We start from the raw sequence: 13,604 nt of genomic DNA, 5'->3' as shown, positions 1-13,604 counted from the left end.
ATAGATGACTCCAATTATTTTTTTTCCACACGCTAAAATGCAACTTCTGTTAAGCCAACAAAATGGCTCATGTGTTATATGAAAACCTTATTCAGTCTAAAGGTGGGACGGTCCAATCTGGAACAGTAAAAAAATCCAAATTGTAGAAATATATTTTAAAAATACAGTTGCATTTCAGTTCTTAATTTTAATTTCAATTGAAGTTCCATTACATTAATTTCAGGACTTCTCCCCAACACTTAGGAATGTTCAGAAAAAATTAGACTCCCATTATTCTGATATAATGTACTTGAAGAAAGGGGGAATTTTTTCCCCAAAACTCACATATTGTCCTTGAAAGGCAGAATGCCATAGTAAAGCCCAAACAGCCTGATGATCTTTTAATAATGGTGGTATTTGTTAAGTGCTTACTATTTGCCAAGCACAGTTCTAAGCACTGGGGTAGATGCAAGGTAACCAGGGTGTCACATGTGGGACTCACAGTAGTCATCCCCATTTTACAGATGAGGCAACTGAGGCACAGAGAAGTTAAGTGGCTTGCCCAAAGTCACACAGCTAAGTGACAGAGCCAGGATTGGAATTCATGACCTGACTCCCAAGCCTGGGATCTTTCCACTAAGTCACGCTGCCTTTGAGTAGAGAGCAAATACTGTATCAAAAAGGGAGAAAATCTCAAACTCTGATTAAGACCACCAAGTAGAGCCAAGATGCAACAAATCCAATTTTGTTTTTTGTTTTCTTTTTCACTTTTCCTTAGTAAAGCAGTTGTAACTCCTTTGAATTATGCTTGATAATCTTTTAGAATTTTAGATTCAAAGCTAAAACATGTGGTCTTTTGATGTGTTTGGTTTTATTTTTAAACCAAGATTTATTGCTAGGGCGCAAGTCAGTTGGTGAGGGAGTCGAGTTAAAAAAAAAAATTCCCAAACCCCCCAAAACTCACCTAATTGTTACAGTAGAAATTCCACACATTTATGAAAATCTAAAATTTACAGCTTTGAGGGCCTTGGGCACCGCCTTAGGCAAATATCTACTTTTTCTAATACTTAGTGTTGCCCTATTCAACACTCTTCAAAATTCCAGTTAATGTTACAAATGAAAAAGCTAATTGTTTCTTTCTCCATCAAAATACACTCATTGAAGAGGATGATGATGGTATTTATTAAGTGCTTACTATGTGCTAATCACTGGGATATGTAAAGATAATCATTAGATCAGACAATTCTTGTCTCATATGGGGCTCACAGTCTAAGAGAGAGGGAGAGTGGGATCTAATTCCTATTTTCCGATGAGAAAACTGAGGCACAGAGAGGTCAAATGATTGTCAAAGGTCACACAGCAGGCTAGTGGCCGAGCTGGAACTAGAACCAGTGTCTCCTGATGCCCATTTCTGTGCCTTTTTCACTAGGTTATGTTAAAAAAGACTATTTTAATAACAAAGATAAAACAAAGATCATACCCCCAGTCTAAAAGCAGCAACTCAGATGACTATTGCTAGATATTAGTTGCACCTCAATTACTACTACTAATGGTATTTATTAAGTGCTTGCGATGGGCCAAGCATTTTGCTAAATACTGGAATAAGATAGTCAGATTGGATCCTCAATCTATGGACATCAACTAGTTCTAAAAACTAATTTTAAGTGAAGCTATTCATCTTCCCCCTAATAGGAATCAGTCAATTACACAAATGTTTATACATTCAGGGGCTTTATTTCTAACCTGCATCTTCCCTATCAGAGGATTTATAATAGAAGACTGTCATAATAAAATTGCAAAAGCAAAAACTTTGTCTTGATGCAACTTTTATTTCGGAAGAACACGTTCACAATTGTTCCTCCAAACTAGACACTTCTATTTATATACATTTTAAAGTATAATTTAGGAAGGAATCAACTGTTTTAAAGCATTAATCTCTATGCAGTGAGTTTAGCTGTTTATTTTCTGGTTGCTTTCTTGTTGGCAGGATTATGGCATATCCCTTCCTAGGTACAGATTTTTAATTGTAGTGCATTGCCTTTATGTACTTGCATTTTTTTTGTTGTCTTTAAAAAAATGTTTTCAATAGAATCTCACCATGGTCTCATACAGTTTCTTAATCCTGGTTTTCAACTTGTATTTATTAGCACACATATAAAATGGGTTGAAGTTTGTTTAAAATCCTAAACTCCAACTCACATTAAATTCCACTTTAGTTCCTAGTTATCCTTTTCTAATCGTATCAAACATTTTAGATATATAGAGATGTAATCAATACTCCCTTTCTCTCCTCTTCCCTTTCCCATCTAATTTTTTTCTTCAGGATTTTGCTAGTTCTCTGATGATATATGATACACCACGTATGTTGCAAATGTTATTTTGCTGCCAGCTAGAAAGATGTCTGACCTGGATTTTAAACATGCCCAGTGATTTGAATTCCATCCTCTAAGGCCTTTGGACAACATAGTAAGACCATAAAGTTTGATTTAGGGACCAAACAAGGTGAAGTGGGTGGCTTGCTCAGAGGGTGGAATCTCTTGAACAGGAGAAGCAGACTGGCCTAATACATACAGCACAGGCCTGGGAGTCAGAAGGACCTAGGTTCTAATGCCAGTTCTGCCACTTGTCTGCTGTGTGACCTTGGGCAAGTCACAACTTCTCTGTGCCTCAGTTACCTAATCTGTGCAATGGGGATAAGACTTATGATCCCATCTGGGACATGGACTGTGGTCCAACCTAATTAACTTGTATCTACCCCTACACTAGGTATAGTGCCTGGTAACAAATACCATAAAATAAAAAAAGAATGACAAAAATCAATGGAATGTACTGGGCACCTATTGAATGCCAAGCTTTTTACTAAGCAAATTGAGTGGCAGACACCAGGGAGTACATAACCATAGCATAATGCAAATTCTCATCTTTTATTGAGCTTATAGTTTTACAAAGCAGACAGACAAAAATCACAAAGATATTGAAAAGAGGAAAGACAAAGATGCAGCAGGAAGCACTACAAGAATATCAGGATGAGACAGTGAAATAACTGAGTATACAGATAAATTTTCAAATTAAAAGGTATATATGAAGATGAGTGATTGGGAGAAGAAGGGCTAAGAGTGGGTTTGGGACTGATAATAATAATAATAATGATAGTACTTGTTAAGCACTTACTATGTGCCAAACACTGTTCTAAGCACTGGAGAAGATACAAGTTAATCAGGTTGGACACAGTCCCTGTCCTACATGGGGCTCTCCATCTCAATCCCCATTTTACATCTTTCTCCTCTTCCTAAACTTGAGCTTCTATGGACAGGAGGCCATTTCACTTCTCCGTTGTCTGTTTTCCACGCTATTACTAGGAACAAAGAATGGGAGCTAGAGGAGCTGGGGAGAGGTAGTGGAAAGAATTCTACAGAGGGAGGAAAAGGAAGTCACCTCAAGGGCCTTTGGACATGCTAGAAGGCTCTTTGGAAGAGATGATAATAATAATAATAATAATAATAATAATAATGATATTTAAGCATTTACTGTGTGCCAGGCAACGGGGTAGATACAAGGTAATCAGTTGTCCCATGTGGGGCTCACAGTCTTAGTGCCCCTTTTACAGAGCTAACTGAGGCACAGAGAAGTTAAATGGCTTGTCCAAGCTCACCCAGCAGACAAGTGGTGGCGCCAGGATTAGAACCTACATCCTCTGACTCCCAAGCCCGTTCTCTTTGCACTAATCCACGCTGCTTCCCAGGCGCAGGCTTTACTTGTTCTCACACTGGTGGTGGTGGCGGCGGGAGGTGGAGAGTGGGGACCATTGAGGGTCAGTAGGGGTAGGTTGGAGTCACTCTTGCTTGCGGAGTCCCTGCCCCGTCATCCTCAATCTGCACCACCTGGACGAAGGGTCTTGCGTCACAGACTCCGACCAATGCTGCCCGAGGGAGACCTGTTGGCATTATGGAGCATGAAGACAGGATTTGGCCCTGTACCTCCAGCACCGGCATTGCAGCTACATCCAGGTCAGTGAAGGATCACCAGAACATCAGCTGTCTCAAGGGCCTGACAGAGACCTGGAAGATTAACGGTTTGGGGTAAAGCCTGAGGCCCAGCGAAGATGCCTTAGTGGCCCTTCAAAGATCCAACAGGCCATCCTTACCTCATGTTTGTGAGGGGACATGTCCCAGGTTTCTGGGTGGAAGCTCAGGCAAGTGTCGAGAAGGTTCCTTAGGAGAGAGTACCCGCCCTTCCTGCCAAATAAGGTGACAGCATAAAGTTACAAGGAATTACTTTACTTTTTTTAATCTTATACTACCTCCTTAATGGAATGAGTGTTGAGTGTTTAGCCCACTGTAAAACTAGTGGTTTTTTTTCTTTAGTTTTGAAAGTTTAGGGTCCAATTTGCATTGACAGAAAGTTTTTGCTGTACTTGGCAATAACACTGATCCATCAACTCTTTGCCATAAATATTTTTCACTCTTATACATTAAATCAATTACAGAATCAGTCTCCCTACCTGGAGACATACCCTATTCCAGCAGCAAGGATGACTTAGATATCTAAAGAATTGTTTCCAAATCATCCCTAGGTAATCCTTGACATTTTCTCTTCCAATACAACGTTGCTCATTTAATTTGCCATTTGGCTACATGAATCCTGCCTACTATAAAATGACCATATTTCAGTGTGTTCAGTTGTTCTTTTCATTTGGGAACTGAATGTGCTACAAAATATGTGTGCGCACATTCCTTCCCAAGAATCACTAATAGCAACCAGGAATCCAATCAAAATAAGTAGTGACAGGTTTTTACTACGTGGAAGCACAAAGCATTATATTTTAAAGAGCTTCCTTTCTCATTATGTGGATGGGAGTTTAATTACTATCTATCACTAGTCACCCGTTAGAATTCGGCCATTAATTCAGAGCTTGAATTTCAAGAATCCAAGGAGTTAAAATTATATTTTTGGCCCTCCAAAATCTATAAGGCATAAGATAAAATTCCCTAAAAAACTTGCGTTTTCAGAAAATCTTTGCCCACCATACCCCAACCAAGAGTTCAACACCACAAAAACTGATTTTAATGGAATCCCTTCAGTGTTCTAAAATACTCATACACACTAATTACACATAGTACATTAAAAGATCATTGAAGACCTTATAGAAATTTGATTACCATAAGGAAAATAACAGAATTTCATTCAAAAGAAATCATGGCGTTTTCATGATCAGGAAATGAAATTTCACATACTATAAAACGGAGCCTATCCGTAGCACCTTATGACTTTATTTTTACATGTGTAAATGCACAAAAAGCAGAACACAAGAGCCTGTTTTACAGCAGACTTAATCAGAAGGAAAATCTGTGCTTAGTCATTAAATTTGATTAACCAGCATTGAAAGGAGAATGGAGTTGATTAGTCAGGTTAACAGGGTGGTGTCTTTATAAATTACAGATGGCTATGAGGAACCATATATTAACTTTTTAAAAATTTATGGGCATATTACTAATAATAGTGTGATTAATAATATATTTCTCTGTTAAAAAAGGATAAAAATCTGTTCAACTATTTTCCCCAAGATCTTTGGTAGTTAATGGTCTATGTAGAAACAATTAAAATTACATTTTCAACTCTACGGGAACGAGATGTTAACATTCCTAAATCCACACCAGCACAATAAGTAAAATGAAACCTTCTAACAGCCTCCACCCCATCATTTGGCCAGATAATTTCTCACTAGTGTTCAGTTCCACTGCTCTCTTGGTAAATGGCCTATTGAAATTTTGAGCTCCATCTAAAAACCCAAGGATAGATAGCTATCAGGGTTTACCTGGGTTCCTATCTCCTTCCTAGAGAAGGCAGCATGGCATAATGGATAGAGTATGAGCCTGGGAATCGGAAGGTATTTGTGGAAAGAGCCCGGGCTTGGGAGTCAGAGGTCATGGGTTCTAACCCCAGCTGTGCCGCTTGTCAGCTGTGTGACTTTGGGCAAGTCACAACTTCTCTGGGCTTCAGTTACCTCATCTGTAAAATGGGGGTTAAAACTGTGAGCCCCACATGGGACAACCTGATGATCTTGTATCTCCCCCAATGCTTAGAACAGTGCTTTTCACATAGTAAACGCTTAAATGTCATCATTATAAGGGAAGCAGCGTGGTTCAGAGGAAAGAGCCCGGGCTTGGGAGTCAGAGGTCGTGGGTTCGAATCCCAGCTCTGCCCCTTGCCAGCTGTGTGACTGTGGGCAAGTCACTTGACTTCTCTGTACCTCAGTTACTCGTCTGTAAAATGGGGATTAACTGTGAGCCTGACGTGGGACAATCTGATTACCCTGTATCTACCCCAGCGCTTAGAACGGTGCTCTGCACATAGTAAGCACTTAAACACCAACATTATTAACCCACTTCACTAGGCCTCAGTTACCTCATCTTTAAAATGGGGATTGAGACTCTAAGCCCCACATGGGACAGGGACTGTGTCCAACCCGATTTGACTATAACCACCCCAGCGCTTAGTACAGAACCTGGCACATAGAAAGCACTTGGCAAATACCAACATTCCTATCTCACTGCACGGCACCAAGGACATGAAATAAATTGACATACTTTGCCTGCCACCCGATGCTCTTTTCTATGGCTTTTGGTAGCGTTTATTTTATAAACACTGATACTCGAATGCCTTTCTTTTTTTAAACTCAAGCAAATAACATAAGGACAAAGAGGATATCTGGGCAGTGTTATGATATCTGAAGAAATAAAACTAGGCTTTGAGAACAGATGAGAAGAAAGAGAAAAACGCCTGCTCAAAACCACGAGCCTTACAATAAACACGATTCATCCACATCGTAATGGGGTTTGAGTAAACTTTATAAGGTTTGATCTTATTACTCTACTTGAAGCTCTATTTACTTTGTCGGTCTCCCCCTCTAGACTGTAAGCTCACTTTGGGCAGGGAAATTCTCTACCAACTCTGTTCTACTGCCCAGCCCGCACACTCCGCTCTTCTGGTGCTAACCTTCTCACTGTGCCTCGTTCTCGCCTGTCCCGCCATCGAAACCTGGCCCACCTCCTACCTCTGGCCTGGAATGCCCTCCCTCCTTAAATCCACCAATCACACTTCCTGCCCCTTCAAAGCTCTCCTGAAAGTTCAACTCCTCCAAGAGGCCTTCCCAGATTAAGCCCCCCTTTTCCTCAGCTCCCCTCCCCATCTCCTCCATTTGCTCCCTTTGCTCTACCCCCCCTCGCCACAGCACTCACGTATATATGTAATCCTGTTTATATTAATGCCTGTTTACTTGTTTTGATGTGTATATAATTCTATTTATATTGATGCTATTGCTACCTGTTTACTTGTTTTGATGTGTCTCTCCCCTTCTAGACTGTAAACCCATTGTTGGTAGGGATTGTCTCTTTATTGCTGAATTGTACTTTCCAAGCGCTTAGTACAGTGCTCTGCATATAGTAAGTGTTCAATAAATACAATGAATGAATGTTATATTGTACTCTCCCAAGCACTTAGTGCTCTGCACATAAGCATTTAAAAATATGATTGATTGCTATATACCTTGAATATGAGGCTCTGCTCAAGCTGAGAATATGGGTAACAGAATGGATTGGTGAAAAGAGCCCAGGAATGGGGAAACCTCTGTTCTAGTCCCATTTCAACCCTCTGATGGCTGTGACCTTGGGTGAGTCACAACCTCATTATGCCTCAAGTCCTCATTTGTAAAGTGGGGATAAAATAACAATTATGGCATTTGTTAAGCGCTTAACTATGTGCCAGGCACTGTATTAAGCGCTGGGGTGGATACAAGCAGATAGGGTTGGATCCAGTCCCTATCCCACTGGGGATCACAGTCTCAATCCCCATTTTACAGATGAGGTAACTGAGGCCCAGAGAAGTGAAGTGGCTGGCCCAAAGTCATACAGCTGACAAATGGCAAAGTCGGGATTAGAACCCATGACCTTTGACTCCCAAGCCCGGGCTCTTTCCACTGAGCCACGATGCTTCTCAAATATGCTCTCTCCTTCAGATTGAGAGCCCCATGTGGGACAGGGTGCACATCCACTCCATCATCCTCTACGTAGGCCTACATGTGAGAAGCAGCGTGGCGCAGTGGAAAGAGCACGGGCTTTGGAATCAGGGCTCATGAGTTTGAATCCCAGCTCTGCCACTTGTCAGCTGTGTGACTGTGGGCAAGTCACTTAACTTCTCTGTGCCTCAGTTCCCTTGTCTGTAAAATGGGGATTAAGACTGTGAGCCCCATGTGGGACAACCTGATTCCCCTGTGTTTACCCCAGCGCTTAGAACAGTGCTCTGCACATAGTAAGCGCTTAACAATACCAACATTATTATTATTATGTGGCACATAAATTATTATTGGCACCTATAACTAGAGGTAATCATAATGTTATTTGTTAAGCCCTTACTCTGTGCCCAGCACTGTTCTAAGCGCTGGGGTAGATCCAGGGTAATCAGGTTGTCCCACGTGAGGCTCACAGCCTTCATCCCATTTTCCAGGTGACGAAAACTGAGGCACAGAGAAGTGACTTGCCCAGTCACCCAGCTGACATAGTGGAGTCACGATTAGAACCCCGTGGCTCAGTGGAAAGAGCACGGGCTGTGGGTTCTAATCCTACATTGGCCACTTGTCAGCTGGGCGACTTCGGGCAAGTCCCTTCACTTCTCTGGGCCTCAGTTCCCTCATCTGTCAAATGGGGCTGAAGACCGCGAGTCCCCACCTGGGACAACCTGATCACCCTGTATCTCCCCCAGCGCTTAGCACAGTGCTTTGCACATAGTAAGCGCTTAATAAATGGCATCATTACTGTTATTATTGTGACCTGGGGCCGGAAGACCAACGGGCCCTCAAGGCCTTCAGCAGGCGCGCCACCACGGGCCACAACCGCCCAACCGCGCGCCCACACACACACACACACCTGCAGGCCCTCGACGGGAAGTCACACAAACACAAAACCCGCCCCTCGGGAGGAAGTCCCCCCCCCCCCACACCCACCCCCTCTCTGCAGCCCCTCAGGCGGAAGTCCATCACAACACACACACACAACTCCCTCTGCAGCCCCTCAAGCTGAAGTCCCACACAAACACAAACAACCCCTCTCTGCAGCCCCTCGGGCGCAAGTCCCACACAAACACACACACAACCCCTCTCTGCAGCCCCTCGAGCGGAAGCCCCTCAGCCCAAAGTCCCCCCCCCACACACACATACAAAACCCCTCCCTGCAGCCCCTCAGGCGTTAGTCCGACACAAACACACAACCCCTGTAGCCCCTCAGGCGGAAGTCACACACACAAACACCCCTCCCTGAAGTCCCTCAGGCGGAAGTCCCCCCAGACACACACACACCCCCTTCCCTGCAGCCCCTCAGGCAAAAGTCCCACACAAACACACCCACACAACCCTTCCCTGCAGCCTCTCAGGCGTTAGCCCGACACACACACACACATACACAACCCCTCCCTGCAGCCCCTCAGGCGTTAGCCCGACACACAAACACACCCACACAACCCCTCCCTGCAGCCTCTCAGGCGTTAGCCCGACACACACACACACACACACATACACAACCCCTCCCTGCAGCCCCTCAGGCGTTAGCCCGACACACAAACACACATACACAACCCCTCCCTGCAGCCCCTGAGGTGGAAGTCCGACACACACACACAACCCTACGGCCCCTCTGACGGAAGTCCGACATACATCCCCGCTGTAGCCCCTCAGGCGGGAGAGAAACACCCGCCCCCCCACCTGCAGCCCCCTCAGGTCTAAAGTCCGACACACATCCTCCCCACCCCCCAGGCAGGAGAGAAACGCCTGTGCCTCCCCCCCTTTCCCACCCCTTCCTTCGCTGCTGAAGGAGTTGGGAGCGTTTAAAAATGAGGTGCGGGGGGGCAGGTAAGGGGGGGTAGTGAGGGCGAGGGAACGAAACGCCCCCCCGCCCCCAAGAGTTCAAAGCCCCGCCGTTGGGCCAGACTGCGCACGCGCACGCGATTGTCCCGCCCTCTCTGCGATGATTGGCTGCGGGGAGCCGGCGGCGCCGGATCCTCGCTTCCTATTGGCCGCCCCCTGCGTCAGTCTCTAGGGCTCCGGGTTGTGAAAGTGCGGCCTAAACAGGCTGCGCAGCGCGGGGGGAGGGGCGGGGCTGCGCCCCAATTCCATTCAATAGTATTTATTGAGCGCTTACGATGGGCGGAGCACTGTATTAAGCGTTTGGAATGGACAAATCGGCAACAGAGAGAGACAGTCCCTGCCCTTTGACGGGTTTACAGTCTAATCGATCACATGGCTCTGCCCTGTCCTGCGTGATAATAATAATAATCATAATAATATTCATTCATTCAATAGTATTTATTGAGCGCTTACTATGTGCAGAGCACTGTACTAAGCGCTTGAGATGAACAAGTCGGCAACAGATAGAGACAGTCCCTGCCATATGAGGGGCTTACAGTCTAATCGGGGGAGACGGACAGACAAGAACAATGGCAATAGAGTCAAGGGGAAGAACATCTCGTAAAAACATAATAATGCTGGTATTTGTTAAGCGCTTACTAGGTGCCAAGTGCTGTTCTCAGGGCTGGGGTAGACACAGGGTCATCAGGTTGTCCCACTTGGGACTCCCATTCTTCATCCCCATTTTCCAGATGAGGTCACTGAGGCCCAGAGAAGTGAAGTGACTCGCTCACGGTCACGCAGCGGACGAGTGGCGGAGCCGGGATTAGAATAATAATAATGATATTGGTATCTCTTAAGCGCTTACTAGGTGCCAAGCACTGTTCTAAGCGCTGGGTAGAAGCAGCATGGCTCAGTGGAAAGAGCCCGGGCTTGGGAGTCAGAGGTCGTGGGTTCGAATCCAGGCTCTGCCACTCGTCAGCTGTGTGACCGTGGGCAAGTCGCTTAACTTCTCTGGGCCTCAGTGACATCTGTAAAATGGGGATGAAGACTGTGAGCCTCACGTGGGACAACCTGATCACCCTGTATCTGCCCCAGCACTTAGAACCGTGCTGTAGTAAGCACTAACAAATACCAACATTACTATTACAAGGTAATCAGGTTATCCCATGTGGGGCTCGCAGTCTTCATCCCCACTTTACAGATGAGGGAACTGAGGCCCGGAGAAGTGAAGTGATCTTGCCCAGAGTCACACAGTGGACAGTGGTGGAGCTGGGATTAGAATGATAATGATAATGATGGCATTTATTAAGCACTTACTAGGAGCAAAGCACTGTTCTAAGCGCTGGGAGGAAACAAGGTGATCAGATTGTCCCACGTGAGGCTCACAGTCTTCATCCCCCTTTTACAGATGAGGGAACTGAGGCCCAAAGAAGTGAAGTGACTTGCCCACAGTCACACAGCAGACGAGTGACAGAGCCGGGATTAGAACCCACGACCTCTGACTCCCAAGTCCGGGCTCTTTCCACTGAGCCACGCTGCTTCTCAGCGAGAGAGAAAGAGAGAGAGACCAGAAAATTGTATGGCGGCTCACTGGAGTGATCATAATAATTATGGTATTTGTTAAGCTCTTACTATGTACCAGGCAGTGTACTAAGCGCTGGCGGTGGATAATAGTGATGGGATTTGTTAAGCGCTTACTATGCATCCAGCACTGTTCTAAGAGCTGAAGTAGATACAAGGTTATCAGTCTCATGCGGGGCTCACAGTCTTCATCCCCATTTTACAGGTGAGGTAACTGAGGCATAGAGAAGTTAAGTGACTTGCCCAAAGTCACACAGCTGTCAAGTACAGTGCTCTGCACATAGTAAGCGCTCAGTAAATACTACTGAATGAAAGTGGCGGAGCTGGGATTAGAACCCACAACCTAAGTCACGCGGCTTCTCTAAAAAATGAAATCTCGCCTGAACAGGAACATGAACGCTCGGATTAAAAGTCTGATGCTTTACCAACTGATCTACTCGGGATACAAAGCAAATCGTGTTGGACACAGTTCTCCCATGGGGCTCACGGTTTCAATCCCCATTTTACAGGTGAGGTAACTGAGGGCCAGAGAAGTGAAATGACTTGCCCAAGTTTACAAAGCAGACGAGTGGCGGAGCGGAGATGAGAAGCCCTGACCTTCTGACTTCCAAGCTTGTGCTCCATCTGTGTTCTCGTAGTATGAAGGAGAGTCTGTATCAGCTGTCAATATTGGCCTGATAAAAAGGAAGCATGAATATCCTGTGGTGAGCATTTCTGTAATAATAATAATAATGTTGGTATTTGTTAAGCGCTTACTCTGTGCAGAGCACTGTTGTAAGCGCTGGGGTAGATACAGAGTAATCAGGTTGTCCCACGTGAGACTCACAGTCAATTCCCATTTTACAGATGAGGTAACTAAGGCACAGAGAAGTTAAGTGACTTGCCCACAGTCACACAGCTGACAAGTGGCGGAGCCGGAATTCGAACCCATGACCTCTGACTCCCAAGCCCGTGCTCCTTCCACTGAGCCACGCTGCTTCTCATAATAATGAGGCACAGCTTCCTCAATTATGATCTCTATTACAGCTTTCCCTACTTTTCCGTGCAGTAAGCACCCGTACAGCTTTATCCCATCCTAAAACAAGACCACCCCCACTCTCACCACCCCACAACAACACACACCCACAAACAGTTCATGACAGAATAACTGCAGCAGAAAAACTAAAGAGCTAGAGTTGTATCAATGTACTCCTAGTGAGGAAAAATCTTTAGGAAAACTTTCTAACAAAAAGAAAATCTATTTCAGAAAAAAACCCACCATTTTACTATCTTGAAAGGCATTCGCTAATAAAATAAGGATGCAGCACGTCAAGCAATTCTCCCAATTTAAGTATCGCCCGACCCACCTTCCCATTTTCTCTCATGGCTAGAGGTGACTTTCACAATTAGAACTGGGACTGTGTTTACTTCTTTAAATCAGGATTAAACATGGCTGGGGGGAAAGTCAGCGGCCACTGCCGAGATCCCCGACTGCTTTCAAAGCCGCTTTGGGTGGCTGCAAGATGGCAGCAGCAGTCAGAGTGGCGGTTCTTACTTTTCAGCCTCGGTGGCCATGTGGACAAGCATGAGGAGCAGTACTACCAGCTGGAATATCTGGGACAACAAACCTTGGCAATCAGCAGGAAGGAGAGGAGCAGCAGTGGAGGTTTCAGTGACCAAGTTGAGGAGCTTGGCAAAGGACAACAGAGAACAGGTAAGCAGAGCCGATTAGTCCATGCCAGGCCTCAGGATTTTCCTTCAACAAAGCTTACCTGCAGTTGTCCCCAAACTAGCCCCCCGCCCCCCTTCATTCAGTCATTTTTATTGAGCGCTTACTGTGTACAAAGCACTGTATTAAGCTCTTGGGAGAGTACAGTATAACAACAAACAGATCCATTCCTGTCTACAATGAACTCACGGTCTATTTTCTTTCGGTCTGATCTGCGTTGGACTTGATTTGTGTTGTGACCCCATTGCTTCTGCACTGAAATCCTTAGCAGTAAATCTCTAATTCCTTTCTTCCCCCAGCAGGGCTTACCATTGTCTGTATGTTTGACATCATAGCGTCTGATGAAGCAGCGTGGCTCAGTGCGAAGAGCCCGGGCTTAGGAGTCAGAGATCATGGGTTCGAATACCCGCTCTGCCACTTGTCAGCTGTGTGACTGTGGGC

General features: G+C 45.0%; 1 long non-coding RNA gene across 1 annotated transcript; it reads right to left on the bottom strand.

Annotated features, from left to right (window-relative positions):
• Positions 1 to 3,656: 3,656 nt before the first annotated feature.
• Positions 3,657 to 7,710, bottom strand: LOC114815429. Its single transcript, XR_003763192.1, has 3 exons — positions 7,525 to 7,710; positions 4,124 to 4,214; positions 3,657 to 4,037 (listed from the first exon to the last, which is right to left on the bottom strand). It is a non-coding gene; the product is annotated as an uncharacterized LOC114815429 (long non-coding RNA).
• Between the last annotated feature and the right edge of the window lie 5,894 nt (positions 7,711 to 13,604).

Source organism: Ornithorhynchus anatinus, chromosome 12 (genome assembly GCF_004115215.2).
Source record: "Ornithorhynchus anatinus isolate Pmale09 chromosome 12, mOrnAna1.pri.v4, whole genome shotgun sequence".
Lineage (NCBI taxonomy): Eukaryota > Metazoa > Chordata > Mammalia > Monotremata > Ornithorhynchidae > Ornithorhynchus > Ornithorhynchus anatinus.
This window is presented reverse-complemented; position numbering and strand designations above follow the sequence as displayed.